This window comes from Taudactylus pleione, unplaced genomic scaffold, assembly GCF_031769625.1.
Source record: "Taudactylus pleione unplaced genomic scaffold, aTauple2 ptg000081l, whole genome shotgun sequence".
Lineage (NCBI taxonomy): Eukaryota > Metazoa > Chordata > Amphibia > Anura > Myobatrachidae > Taudactylus > Taudactylus pleione.
The window spans coordinates 3,063,863-3,077,972 of NW_028284483.1; the positions used below are offsets into that span (position 1 = coordinate 3,063,863).

General features: G+C 47.4%; 1 pseudogene; it reads left to right on the forward strand.

Annotated features, from left to right (window-relative positions):
• LOC148532213 (uncharacterized) overlaps positions 1-2,442 on the forward strand; it is a 61,742-nt pseudogene extending 59,300 nt beyond the window's left edge.
• Positions 2,443-14,110: the final 11,668 nt, after the last annotated feature.

Consider the following 14,110-nt stretch of genomic DNA (forward strand, 5'->3'; position numbering starts at 1 on the left):
TTTTTAATTGTCATTAATTGGTTAATGAATCTGGCAATATAGCTGCTTGATTTACAGCACCAAACGGTTTTACGGCAAAACCAGGTTGATTTCACTTTAAGACAAACTGCGGCTTTAAAGCTATCTGCAATACTGCCAGAATCGCGTCGGGACCAGCAACCCTTTCTAGAGGTCTGTGACGTAGCTGCTTGCTTTGCTGTGTCACCTAATCAATAAGCAGGCGCTTTAATCATGAAATAACACACTCATTCTCATCAGGATACTTCTACTCCAATTATTCAACACATGATTGAAATGCTTGTTATGCTGGGAGAGACCAAATATCTAATTGGTAGAGTTATTTCTCAGCGTAATGTCCAGGTCTCCACATATCTTTCTTGATTTGGAGCATAATTAGCTAAATGAGAATAGATGGAACCTCGGTGGCCTCAATCTTACATCCATTACAGGTAATTGGCAGGTATAAAAGTTTTCTTCTGCAAAAGAAAATTGCACACACTGCGTTATTATAGCTGAAATCAGTCCATCTCATCTCAGGAGAGTCTGACTGCTTAGTGCATATTAAGTAGAACTATCGGATTGTTCAGCTTGTCCAAGGGAGGAGCATGTCATGAAGGATTATCATTATTATCTAACTTTAAAACCATTGTTTTACATTTACTGCATAGTCTGCGTATACCTACACACTATACTGTATGTATATTGTATTGCTTATTATGCTATATTTTTAAAGCAATATACAGTATGTTATTTGTATTTCCCTATTGGAAAGATTTTAACATTCAATACATTTTATGCATTTGAATTGTAAGTTATTTACTGTTTAGTTAGTTATTGTATATTCAATATGTTTTTATTATACAGCTGCAATAATAATAATAATAATAATAATTAATAATATTATTATGACACTAATACCTCTTTTATACCAAAGTTCTGGGTCTGACCTAGGGGTTGGAACAGGGGACCCGCTCGCTAGAATGTGTTAGCTCGTAGCCAGCCGATTTTCGCATTGTGCACATGCGTACGCATCGCAGTATGTGAACCAGTGCTAGAGATAGGGAAGCGTTCGCTCGCTGCGCATATACAGCCCAGCAGAGTGCGTGACAGGAGAGGCTGTTTATGGGTGGTAACAGGGGCTGGCCATTAAAAAATGGGGGAATGGAGGTGCGAACGCAGGCGTGCCTGAACGTCTCAACGCCATCATAGTACACGTCACCTGGCTGTTTTTTACACTGAAGTGCTCGCAGTGCTTGCGGTAGGGTATGGTCAGCCACAATCGCTGTGATCGCATCCGATGGTACTCGATGGTACCGATGGTTGCATACACTTCCTGGAGATGACTTGCGCAAGTGGGCGTCTTAAGACAGGCCAGTGGGCGTCTGCATATACCGAGTGTTCGCACGCCAAGACATAGGGGCCTATTCATCAACACTAAAATAACGTTTTTGAGGACATTTTACTTAAATAACGTTATTTTGGTATTCATGAACAGACTTCGCACAGGAGATATCACAGATATCTCCTTGCCAAGTTCCCCTGCGTTTATTTCCACACTCCCCATACATTAGTATGGGGATGCGGAAATTGTGGTATTCATCAAATTCCGAAAATTATGAATTTTCGGAATTTGATGCAGTTACTATTCGCCACTGTGAGGTGGCGAATAGCAGAATCGACTTACCTGTATCCGCGTGTGCAGGTCCCCCGATGAGTCCCTCCGGCGCTCTGCTCCGTCCTCAGGCTCTGGAGGCTGGTCGGACATGTGTGCTCCCCAGCAGAGCACAAGAAAGTTTAGAGAAAGAGAAAAAAAGGTTTTTTTTGTTTCTAATCTGTCATGTGGTCTGCTGGGAAACCACATGACAGACCAGCAGGACGGAGCCGGAGGCTGCTGCGTGGACAGGTAAGTCAGGGAGGGGGGAGGTGAGCGGAGGGGGGAGGGGGTTGGGGGGTTCACAAACTTAACGCATCTGTAGGCAGTGCTGCGCATGCGCTGGTTTTACAGATGTAACAGTGCATGCGCAGCACTGTTTCCAGATGCGATAAGGTAGTGTAGGCAGGGAAAAGTATCTATTTCCCGAAAAGCTGTCATCGTAAAAATGACAGCTTTTCGGAATAGATACTTATGGAGAGGTGGAATGATGAATTCCACCTATAATTAGCTAGAACTCCATGCGAGTTCTAAACCTAATTATCTCCATCGAATTTTTAGGTTTAATGAATAGGCCCCATAGTGTGATAACCCGTCAGGTGGGGTAGATGGTGAAATCACAATTTTTAACGTATGTTACCTGTTAAGGGTGTATTCCTCTGCACTGTTGTGTTTCCTCTTGTTTCTTTCAGTTCCAACTGAGAGCTGAGGAGTATGGCGTGGTCCTTAGCACAAAAACCAACACTTCATTTTTAAAGAGGAATTTTCTTTACCTTTCACGAACAATTTAGTTCTCTGATGGCACAATACATTAAGTTTAACATAGATGGGTTTTCACAATACAACAGTATTTGAAGGCAAACTTTTCACACTTATAACACACACAGTTAAGCTGCATACACACACAACGATTTAGTTAATGAACGATTTTAGTAAACGATTTTCTACCTTGAAAAAAATGAACTAAAATCGTTTACTAAAGTTGTTCATTTACTATGTTCATTTAAATGTAATGAACGATTTTTATGAACTACAAATGATTTTTGCATATTAACTTAATGAAAATCGTTGAGTTGACAAGTCTGACTGAACTACAAACTACAAACTACAAATGTGAACGCGCATGAACAATAATCGTTCATCGTTTGACTCAGAAAGTGAACGATTTTTTCAAACGATCATCGTTAAACGATATCGTTTAACGATATCGTTTAACGATAATCGTTCAAAAAATCGTTGTGTGTGTATGCACCTTTACAAATAGAAACAAAATATTTATTAAACTGGAAGCTCTTCAGTGCATTTACTGTAGGGGCAAATTGAGTTAGTAGTTCACATTAGATACACAAGTTATAACATAAATACTTTCCTAAATCATAAGTAAGTATCCTTCTGCATTAACTTGAACTTTACCTAAGCTAAGTACTAGTAACACACAATAATGTTATGAAAATTTATAGCGTTCTGGCCGGACACTGTTAAGTTGGTGCACATAGGTAGATAATAATTGAATTACTTAAAGAAGGCTGTAAACTGACGCTGAATCCTGGTTGTAGCAAGACTGTTGTTGTTATGTTGGGCCCTTGTATGGTGCAAACCCGGGTTTGTTAGCAACTTATTTCCCTGCTGTTTAAGACGATTTAAGTGATGGGCACTGAACCCCTTCAGAATTCCTTAACTGTACAGTCACTGCAGGGGAAACCTCAGTTCTGTGACTATAGCAATTTACTAAGTCCATTCATGTCTGAAGATCCTAAAAGTTTAAACAGTATTTGGGAAGTGCTAATACTTTTAAGCTGCAGAGTCTGAAGACTAATTAGGGTTGTTTTCCTTCCTGGTGCAGCTAAAACTCTAATAGCTCGGGGTATTAAGTGTTCTTTGCTCTGATTAGTCCCCATTTCGGGCAATCAACTTACTGTATATGGGCTGAGTTCTCCTCAGTAACCTGGAAGAGCTGCAAACCTGAGCACTGCTATTCTATGACAAAATCTGACAGCTTGCCAGGGCAATTACCTCAGGACGTTTAACTGTAAGAATAAAAGTCACTGCACCTCATAAAGGAGATGTTGATGTTAACGTAAGACTTGTCAGCTCCCCTATACTAGTCCTGGTGAAGTTATGGTTTAGTACATGTGTCTTGGTGCTGCAGCTGTCTCATGAAGAGAAGGGAAAGTCACTACTACGTGTCTCCTGCTGTGACATGTATACTGACAGACCTGTTCCTTGTTGGCAGATCACCAATAGCCAGACGGCCCTCTCTTCTCAGCACTGAGCTACAGCTGTCACTCATGGAGGAAGAGGGGTAGCTCTGGAGCTCTCTTCCTTCTTAAGACAGCCCCCCAGCAGCAGACATAATGGAGAAGGCCTGACCTCCCTCACCAGTGACAGGCAGCGATCACCTGCCAGCGCAGCTCCTGCCTCACAGCCAGTTACCTCAGGAGTGCCCCCCAACAGCCAGTGCAGGGCCCCTATTTATACACCGTAGTCACATGACAGTTAGTTTCCAACTGACCACATGCGCTGCTGAATCTGACAGTTGCCTTGTACCTCACAGTGCAGACAGGACTCCCCCGCTCAGCCAGAGGTGGGAGAGCCCCTGCAGCCAGTCCCAGGCAGGGTCAAACCACTTCCCCTCTGAGAGGGGGTTTATATTAATATATATACAGCACCAATTAAAAGGATAATATCCCGATGTAAGGGTCACAATCATAATATACATATGCCCTCTCAACATGGGGTACACCCAGGTTCTGGGGTACCACAATAGTGAGCGTGCTAATACCTTGCCGTGTCGCCTGCCTTCCCAAATTTGCATACGCATGCTGCAAGCAACCGCATCTAGCGAGCGGGTCTGAATGAGGTCTTGGGTTCCAATCTGGATCGGAATCAGAACTTACCCCTTTCATACTGCGGTGCCGACCCAGGATATTCCTGAGTCTGCGACGTTCACACCGGAGCCTGGTCTGCAGTAACCAGGCTCTTCTGGTGTTGCAGTGGGTGCTTGAAGATGATGTCATCTCCAAGCGCCACTGAAGCTGGCCAATCGGGCAGCATGCGGCACAATCTGGGTCATCGTGACCCGGATTGCGCCGTTTACACTGCAGGGTGGTTCAGGAACTACCTGTGGCCAACCCTGCAAAGTACCCGAGTTGGATCCCTGGACCCAGGTGTATCCATTTACACCGACAAAAATCCTAGGTTGATGCGCACCAACCCGGAATTTTTAGGTCGGTGTAAAAGAGGTATGATGGTGTGTAAGGCTGACACTCATGCCCCTTTTCCACTGCCCAAATAATCTGGGTTATTGCCAGGTCTACCCAGGTAAAGGCTTAGTATAAAAGGGTCCTTAAAAAATAACCCAGGTCGAGTGACCGGGGAATTCGACCCTGGTAGTCACCAGGGTAGAACCCTTGAAGGACCTGCATAATGGTGTGGTGTAAGTAGCGTGACCTTGGTTATCTGACCTGGGTCATGCAATAAAGCTGCTGGTTGGAGCTTCAGTGAGCAGTCACAAGCAGCTCTTTTAAGACTTCATCTTTGTGAGCTTAAAAAAGGCCATTTCTAATGACTTATATAGGTTTTTCAGGGCAGACCCGGGTTCAATGTAAACAAAGCCAACCCAAGAATAACCAGGGCCCAAGGTGCAGTGTAAACGGGGTCTGACCCAGCTTTGACACGCGTTGGAACCGTGTTCGGAAGCCTTGGTCAGAACTGGGTTTTTGGTGCAAAAAGTTAATACCTTAACTTTGCAAGCAACTTGATAACAAAATGTTAATTATCTCACAACCACAATATGATGTTTTATATATATATATATAAAATAAAGATTATCCAGATAGAATTATTTCTGCCCACTGAACAAATAAGAGAAATAAATATCCAAATAAAGTTTTTGTAAATTTTCCTATAATTACCGTATTTATTTATTTAGTTAATTCAAACAACAATTCTTTTGGAGATTTTATGCATGTGGTTTTTTTTTTGTTTGTTTGTTTGTTTTGTTTATTTTATTTGCTATGGGGCTTGGGAATTTAACATTATTTTCCTTGCTGCAAGGCATCAAAACCAACCAAGAAATAAATTATATTTATATTGCATAATTATTATGCAACAATTATATTGTCAGTTGATAATTGCATTTCTGTATCCAAATCTTTTTAGCCTACATATGCTCGAGCTTTGAGAAGGTATCTTTTAGAGCACAGATTTATTTTTTAGCGCAATATTTCTTAGAGTAGCGGATCAGGTTCTTTTCATTGGAATGGAATGCCAGTGCAGGGCAATGGGCAGTGCCAACAGCCTACCCCTGACACAAAATGTCCCTATCAACTCTTGTCGCAGATTATTTTTAGTTACCTATGTTACCTATGTTAGGGCTCTCTCACTTCTGTTTGTAAGAACAGTAATGCAGCACAACCCCAGGGAAACAGCTGTAATCATTAGGTTTTCCTTCAGAATCAGATGGCCGATGAGAACTTAAATGCTTTCATTTCTGGCATCTGTGGACGGAGACCTCCACTTAGTTGGTTGGACATGACTATTGGATCTGATCATATTCGGTGCAGTATTTTAATTGCAGTGCAGTCCTCATGGTTGATGTCTTTTACAGTATATCTGTAGATAATTAACTGGCTAGAAGGCTCTTGCTGATGCAGTGACATAACAAGGGGGGTGCGTGTGTGGGGCACCTTGCCCTGGGTGCCATCTGCAGAGAGGGCACCGCCAGCCTGGGCAATATCCAACACTGGGATCCAGTGTTGATTCCAGCTCCGGCAGTCCTGCAGTCCAGTGAGATGTGACCCCGACGGGACACATCTCATCAGACTGTTCTCAGAGACGATTGACATTTGGCGCTGGCAGCGAGCTGGGTGCAGCTCACGGACCGGTGGCAATTTGAATTTGGGGCTGGTTGCGAGCCAATTACGGCTTGCGGACTGACAGCTAACATAAAGCAGCCACGGCGAGACAAACGCAGCTCGCCACGTCATGCCTGGCTCCACCTGTGGCGTCTGCCATCAGATGCCACTGGGCAGAAAAGTCGGCTTGGTGGTGACGGATGGAGATGTCGCGGGAAGAGGCCAGAAGATACCAGGCTCAAGACAGAAGAGCTCCGGTGGCTGTGCCGCTGGCCAGCAACAGAAGAATGCAGCTGAGGACCAGACAGGTAGGCTACCATTAATCCCTCCCTAGACCACCAGGTTGTCAGGGAACTAGACATTTATTCCCTTGCCCTGGATATCAAACCTCTTAGTTACGTCCCTGATCTTAGGGCACAGTACACTGATGTACCTGGACGGTCCTAAACCACCACCCTCAACTCCTGCACCACACATACCTCCAGCCACAGAAATCTTGGGGCCCAGTACACTCATGTTTTTGGGGCCCCATACATCCTCCTGGTAGGTACATGCAGTTCGGCATTTGGCTCATCCCGTGTCTCTGCAGCCTCATCCCCAAATGTGTCTCTCAGCATTATCCTTGCCTGTGTTACACCAGACCCAACCCTCATCTCTCCAGCTTCTTCCTCACCTGTACCATCCTGTCTCCAGCCTCTTCACCTGTGCCTCTCCATCTGCAGCCATCCACTCATATTTCCTGTATCTCTTAGCATCATTATCCCCCCAACCATGTATCTCAGCTTCATCTGTGTCTCAGATTCATTTCCAAGCCCCCGTGTCCCTCATCTTTATTCCCAGGACCCTGTGTCTTTCAGCTTCATTTTCCTCAGCCCCATTTCCATCAGCTTCCCAGCCCCTGTGTCTCTCAGCTTCATTTTCTGCAGCTGTGTCTCTCATCTTTTCCCCAGCCCCTGTGTCTCTAAGTTTGATTTCCTGCAGCCCCTGTGTTTCTCAGCTACATTTCCCCCAGTCCTGTGTACCCCCCTCTTCCTCAGCACCTGTGTCTGTCATACCCTCCTTCTTCCCCTGCCCCTGTGTCTGTCACACATACCCCTCTTTCCCAGTCCCTGTGTCTGTCACACATACCCCTCTTTCCCAGGCCCTGTGGCTATCACACACCCCCTTTTCCCCTACCCTTGTGTTTGTCACATCCCCCCTTTTCCCCTGCCCCTGTGTCTGTCACATCTCCCCTTTTCCCCTACCCTTGTGTCTGTCACATCCCCCTTCTTCCCCTGCCCCTGTTAATGACATCACCCCCCTCTTCCCCAGCCAGTCTGTCACATCCCCCCCTTCACCTGCCTATTTCTGTCACACCCTCCCCTCTCCCCCAGCGTCTGACACAAACACCCCCTGTGCCTGTCACCACCCCCCCTTCCTTCATCTGCAGCTCCTCACTACCTGCCCCATGATTATCTAGCCCAGCCCAGCCCCGGATAACACTTACCTGCTGCGCTGCCTGTTGTACTGCTCAGTCTGCTCTTCTCTGGAGGCTCAGAGACCCGGCCGTCAGCTACTCCCTGATTCAGTGGCATGATGTCACGCACGCTGCAGCGGCTGTTATACTCTTGAGTCTTGATGACTCTGCTCCGTAGTGGACACTGGATAGATGTTCCCTTGACTAGACTGCCTGCACCGGGTGCCCTGCTTACTACTGTTGCCTCGGCCACCTGCTGTGTAAGCAGCTTACACAGCAGATGGCAGAGGCAAGGGGGACCACATGAACTGGGCTCCTGAAATTCCTGAGGGGTTGGGGCCCGGTACAAGTGTCCCCTTTGTTCCCCCCTGTCGCCGGGCTGCCCGCGTGTGCCAATACATGTAACACCAAATATACAAAACATACTCTTACCTCACACTGTATCACTGATGATGAGGCAGGCTGCCACCAGTGTGTACTTATTGTTGTAGAATGTAGACATGACTCAGTAGTCACTGGTCAGTAGACTACTAGGTTCCAGGTCTGCTGTTATGCTGTGGCTGCCTCAGGGGTGAGGATGGTGTGTGCAGGGTTGAGCAGAGAACAGTGTTGCAGGTGCTTGCTCCTTCCCGGTTTTTGTTACTCCTAGTTGGCGCCGGCAACTGGGCCAGAGAAGGGCCTGTGCATCACAGAATCGCACATAATGACATTGCCGTGGTATCATGGGCGTAACTACCATAGGTACAAGGGGCGCAGCTGCTGTGGGCCCCAGAGCTGAGGTGGGGCCCATCTTCCTTGTCAAAGTTACGTGTGTTATATACAGTTTTCACCATTGGGTGCTACATAGGGGCCCTTACAAACCTTTGCTATGGGGACTTCAAATACCTAGTTACACCCCTGTGTGGCATCGTTGATTACTGTGGTACTTGCACACCTCCATGCTGCACTGCAATCTGTGATCCCAGGCACGGCCCTACTCCGCTCCTCAAATACTCAGTCATGCTGTTGCTTGGGGGGGTCTGCGAGCGAGATTGCAGAACCCATTCTGCACATGCGCAGGCCCCTCAACATCGGAGATGTACGTTCATCATCGGATTATCGTACATCTCTGAATCAGGCCCTCTGTGTCTGTAGGAGGACAGAGGCAGAATGATGTGCTTTATGAAAGCCTAAGCAGCTGCTATAAGTGATCAGGAGCAAATGCAGGATTTCTGCATGGAGCGTTTCCAAAAATTTGATTTGGAACAAAGCAAAAACAATCTAAAATATAATAATATCATACTGTACAATATAAAAACAAACTTAGTTACTTACAAAGTGTTGCATACAGATAAATAAACATACACAAATACATAAATTGATAATAGTATATTTTTCCTGTTTATTTTATGTCCATGAGTTACACCGTTCTAGACTGGGCAAGAGGCTTCTCATTAAAGCAGTGGCTATATCCTAACTACGGCCACCCATTAGCTGAAACTCTTCACACCTCTTCTAAATTGGGTATGCCTCTTAAGCTGGCTATACACTTATCCGCGGATCGCCCTGATAATTGTAGAGTGTGGGGGGGGGGCGGAGAGTTAAATATCGCTCAGTCGAGCATGCCGGATTGTCCAGCATGCCTGTCCGGCAGACAGATATTTCTTGTGTTCCTTCCCATGGAAGGAACAGGGAAATGTCTCCTCCCCTGGGGGCGGAGCACAGATGTCGGCTAATACACTGTGAGAGAAATCTCACAGTGTATGCCACGGACATCTGCGACTGGCAGGCTGCCAGATAACATGTCTGTCGGTCTGACAGACATTTTATCTGGCCGTGTATGCCCAGCTTTATTTGTGTTCATTGTTCACTTCTTGCAGCTCATAAGAATATCCCATCTGTAGCTAATCAAATATATTATCAGAAAACAGGAAGAAACTGTTTTACCATTATGAGTATGGGGGGAGATGTATCAAATCTTGGAGAGAAAGTACCAAACAATCAGATCTTAACCGTCATTATTCAAATACAGCCTGTAAGGTGACAGTAAGGAGACGATTGGTTGGTACTTTATCTCTCTCCACTTTATCTCCCGCCAAGTTTTGATAAATCTCCCCCCTTATTCGGGTGTGGTCTGTTATGTCGACATTCAGATTGCTGACACCAGACTGTCAACATTCATAAAGTCGACATAGATGTTATGTCACCTTGTGGCAAGTTGACATGAATAATATCGACATATCATGATGTCGATGTGCATGTTGAAGGGTCGGCATGTTGGACACAGCAATTTTATAGTATCAGAGTCTTAACCCTTTAGGTTTAAAAAAAAAAAATGTTTTGAAGCGCCGCTTCGCAGCGCTGTGTGCTAGCAAGGGGTCCGCAGTGAGCCCCCTCAGCCCAGCGCATAACCAGTGGCGGGACCGATCAGCTTGATCGCTCCCCCCACAGGCATAGGAGACTGCTGTAGCTGCTTCTTAGCAGCTGCGAGCAGCCTGCCAGTGCAGCCCAGCACACTGCAGTGTGTGCTGGGCTGCTGTGATGTAAGAGGGGGGGGGTGCCGGACCCGGGCCCCCGCCGGGCCCCTCCAGCAAGCCCAGGCCCAGGTAATTAGTACCCGCTCCCCCCCCCCCTCTCGGCGCCCCTGATTCTGAGTCGCCCACATTAGTGACGTCCAAAGGCGGCTCCTACCCTCTTTGGTGAGATGGGCTGACGCCACTGAAAACTTCAGGATCACTCACCGGCTCCTGCCTCCTCCTCCTCCTGGCCAGGTCCCCGTGTCTGCGTAATCGATCTGTCAGGCGCCGAGACCGGCACATGCGCATGTCACCACCAGCTTCCAAAGGGCTGCTTTGCTGCAGCCCCAAGGAGCCAGTTAGGGCTGGCGGAAAGGCAGAGTAGCAGCTTCCTCCTGGAAACCGCTCTCCGCTAATAGCAGCCCGGACTGGTAGTCCCAGGGAGGGGGAGGCACCTCCCCCTGGGGCTGCCTGTTCTATATGTGACTGGCTGGTGGCACTTCCAATAGGAACTGGAAGCCAATGCCAGTCACAGTGTAGCAGTGCAGTCACAGACTGTACTGACTACACTGAGGTGGTGGATTTTGCTGGGGGGCTGCAGCCCCGCAGCCCCTAGGCAAGATTCGCTAATGGTGGCGTCCCTCCCCGTGGTGTCACTTGGTGCGGGGAGGGATGCTGTGCTCGCGGATACGCCGCGCACTGCCAAAAAAAGGGGCGTGGCCTTGTGGGCAGGGACGTGGCCGAACCCCGTAGTCCCGACTCCCGTGCTTTTTACCAGGGTGGTGCAGGAGGTGCGGCTGCCCTGTCTGCAGTGCCGGCTCCCTCACAGTTTCAGGAGCTGAGTGCTGCACTTAATACTACAGTGCAGCACCCGGCTCCTGTCACTGAGGGGGAGTCTGCACCTTGATGTCACCCCTCGGCGGGTGACACACGGGTGAAGCCCGCACCCCCCTTGTGGTGCCACTGGCCCACATCTATGCGATTGCGACCGCCCCAGCCCTCTGCACCATACATGCCTACCCTCCCGGTTTTCGCGGGAGGCTCCCGATTTTTCGGGTAACCCCCCGCACCCCCGGAAGGGTAGGCATTTCTCCCACATTCTGCCCACTTCCTAGTGAAGTGGGCAGAATGAGGAGAATACCCGCTGCGATCGCGGGTCTCCGTGAAGGGGGCGGGGCTTAAGATGTGATTCTGCAGGAATCGCAGCATTTGGCCCCGCCCCCTATGTAAATTTTACCCAATCGCGGCAGTTTTGCCGCGAGGGGGCGGGGCTTAATGATGTGAATCGTTAGGTCCCGCCCCCATCAGCCCCCTGCTGCTTCTCTTACCCGGGCTTCTCCCGGGAAGAGATTATAAAAGGTAGGTAACTATGCTCTGCACTGTGAAAGCAGCCGCTATCACTACTATCTGCACTAAGCCATTCTTTATGTTAAGAACAAAAATATTATTTTGACAAAAACAAACTTGTTACAAGGATCAGCCCAATGCGGTACACTGTGTATAGCGAAGCATATTAGCTTTAACTGCTGGTAGATATGTGTTCAGTGATTTGCTCTCCATAAAGTTTGGAAAAATAGATTGTGTGAGGTGGACGAGGTCTTATTTCATTATTGTAGGTACTTTATTTTATGTGCATTTATTTACGCCGCGTTCTGTGTTATGAAATGGAGGCAGCTGCATCATAAAACACTTTACAGTCTATTACTTTGCCTGGCGTGTAATTTATATTCCTCTGAAACAAGGACTGCTCCCATTTACATAGTGCTGGCGATGAGAGATTGAGCCAGTGCATACTAATAAATAAAATGTATAGAAAATCAAACTAGGACTCCAGTTTTTCAACCATACATCTGTATATCTGTTCAACTACTGAACTATAGCCCTCATATAGATACTCAGATGGCAGTCAACCTCAATATTAGGCTATATTTGTCTAAAAACATTAACCTGCTAACAGCTACTACTTAGGAGATGGGCACCTACAGTACACTATTCGGGGCCTCACACAGATTATTGCTCAGCCAATGGCAGCAAAAGAGTTATGTTAGGCAGTGCTTCCAACACATAGGGACTCGTGTAGGGAGCGCGGGCCAGTCTGTGACCTATGTACATCTCTGGCCAGCCATTTTAGCTATGAGATGAGTATTTCCAGCGTTCTGGTCATTGAGCCCCTTCTGATACTTTGGGGTGCAAAAAAAAAACACAGTATGCCAAATGTAATAGGGTGAGAGTTTAGAAAATGAGAGAGTTTAGCAGTAAATCTCTCACTAATACATTGATCCAGTTGTATTTTCAAAACAGGAAACACCTGGATGAGAGTTTACATCTTGAGAGTTTTTTGAGTCTGAAAAACATGCAAGTTTGCCTGTTCTGTGACTTTGGGGCCTATTCATCAACACTAAAATAATGTTTTTAAGGACATTTTCCTTAATTACCGTTATTTTAGTATTCATGAAGACAGTTAACACAGGAGATATCACTGATATCTCCTGGTTAAGTCCACCTGTGTTAATTTCCACAGTCCCCATACATTAGTACATTAGTATGGGGATATGGAAATTATGCTATTCATCAGATTCCGAAAATTATGTATTTTCGGAATTTGATAGTGCTACTATCCGCCACTCTGAGGTGGCATATAGCGGGTTACACTTACCTGCTGTCAGCTGGGTAGGTCCTCCGCCGGCTCCCTCCGTCACTCTGGTCGCTTCTCAGGCTCCGTCTGCTGTGCTGACACTGTGTTCTCCCGGCAGTATATCAAGTGAGGGCTAGCATCATAAACTGTTCAAAATCAATGTGGATAGAGCCGGTGCAAGGTTCGAATCCCGGCAGCAGCAGCCCAACAAAACAGCAGAGCCTGGCAGCGGAAGCCCGACAGCGCTGGAAATCCCGATCGTTCTAAGGTAAGTATCTACTAACCTAACCTAACCCCCCTAACCCTCCTTAGGGGTGCCTAACCCTAACCTCCCCCCCTGTGCCTAACCCTAATCCCCCCTCTAAGTGCCTAACCCCCCCATTCCCCGCTGCCTAAACCTAAGTCCCCCGGGGGGGTGCCTAACCTCCCCCCGGGGGTGCTTAACCCTAACCCTCCCTCCCCCTAGTCTAACCTTAACCCTTCCGGGGGGGTGCCTAACCCTAAGTCCCCCCCAGGAGCACTAAACCTAACCATCCCCCCACACGGCTGTCCGCTGGCGGCGCCCGGCATCCCGACGATCGGGATGCCGGGCGCCGGTCTCCCGACGTCGGAATAATGACAGGCGTCAAGATTTAGACGCCTGTCATTTAACCCTCGCCAGTATAATGCAGTCGGGAAGCCGGCTGTCGGGCTTACGTCAGACGGCTTCCCGATTGCATCCCCTTCAGCCTACTACCCCAACCCCTCCAATACACACTTCCCAGCCCCTTAGAGCTGTCAGGGTGGGCTGCTGACACCGGAGATCACTGCAGCAGATAGGAGCAGGACAGTAAGGAAAGGGTTGGAGATGTGCAGCAGGTTGGGGCTGACTGGGGCAGTGGCAGATGTGGCACTAAAGCTGCCTAATGGTTGAGCCGGCCCTCAATGTGGAGTGATCCAGATGATCCAGATGTCTACGATGCTTACTTATCTCATTCTATTGTAAGACCATTTTCCATTTTGAATGGAATAACCTTT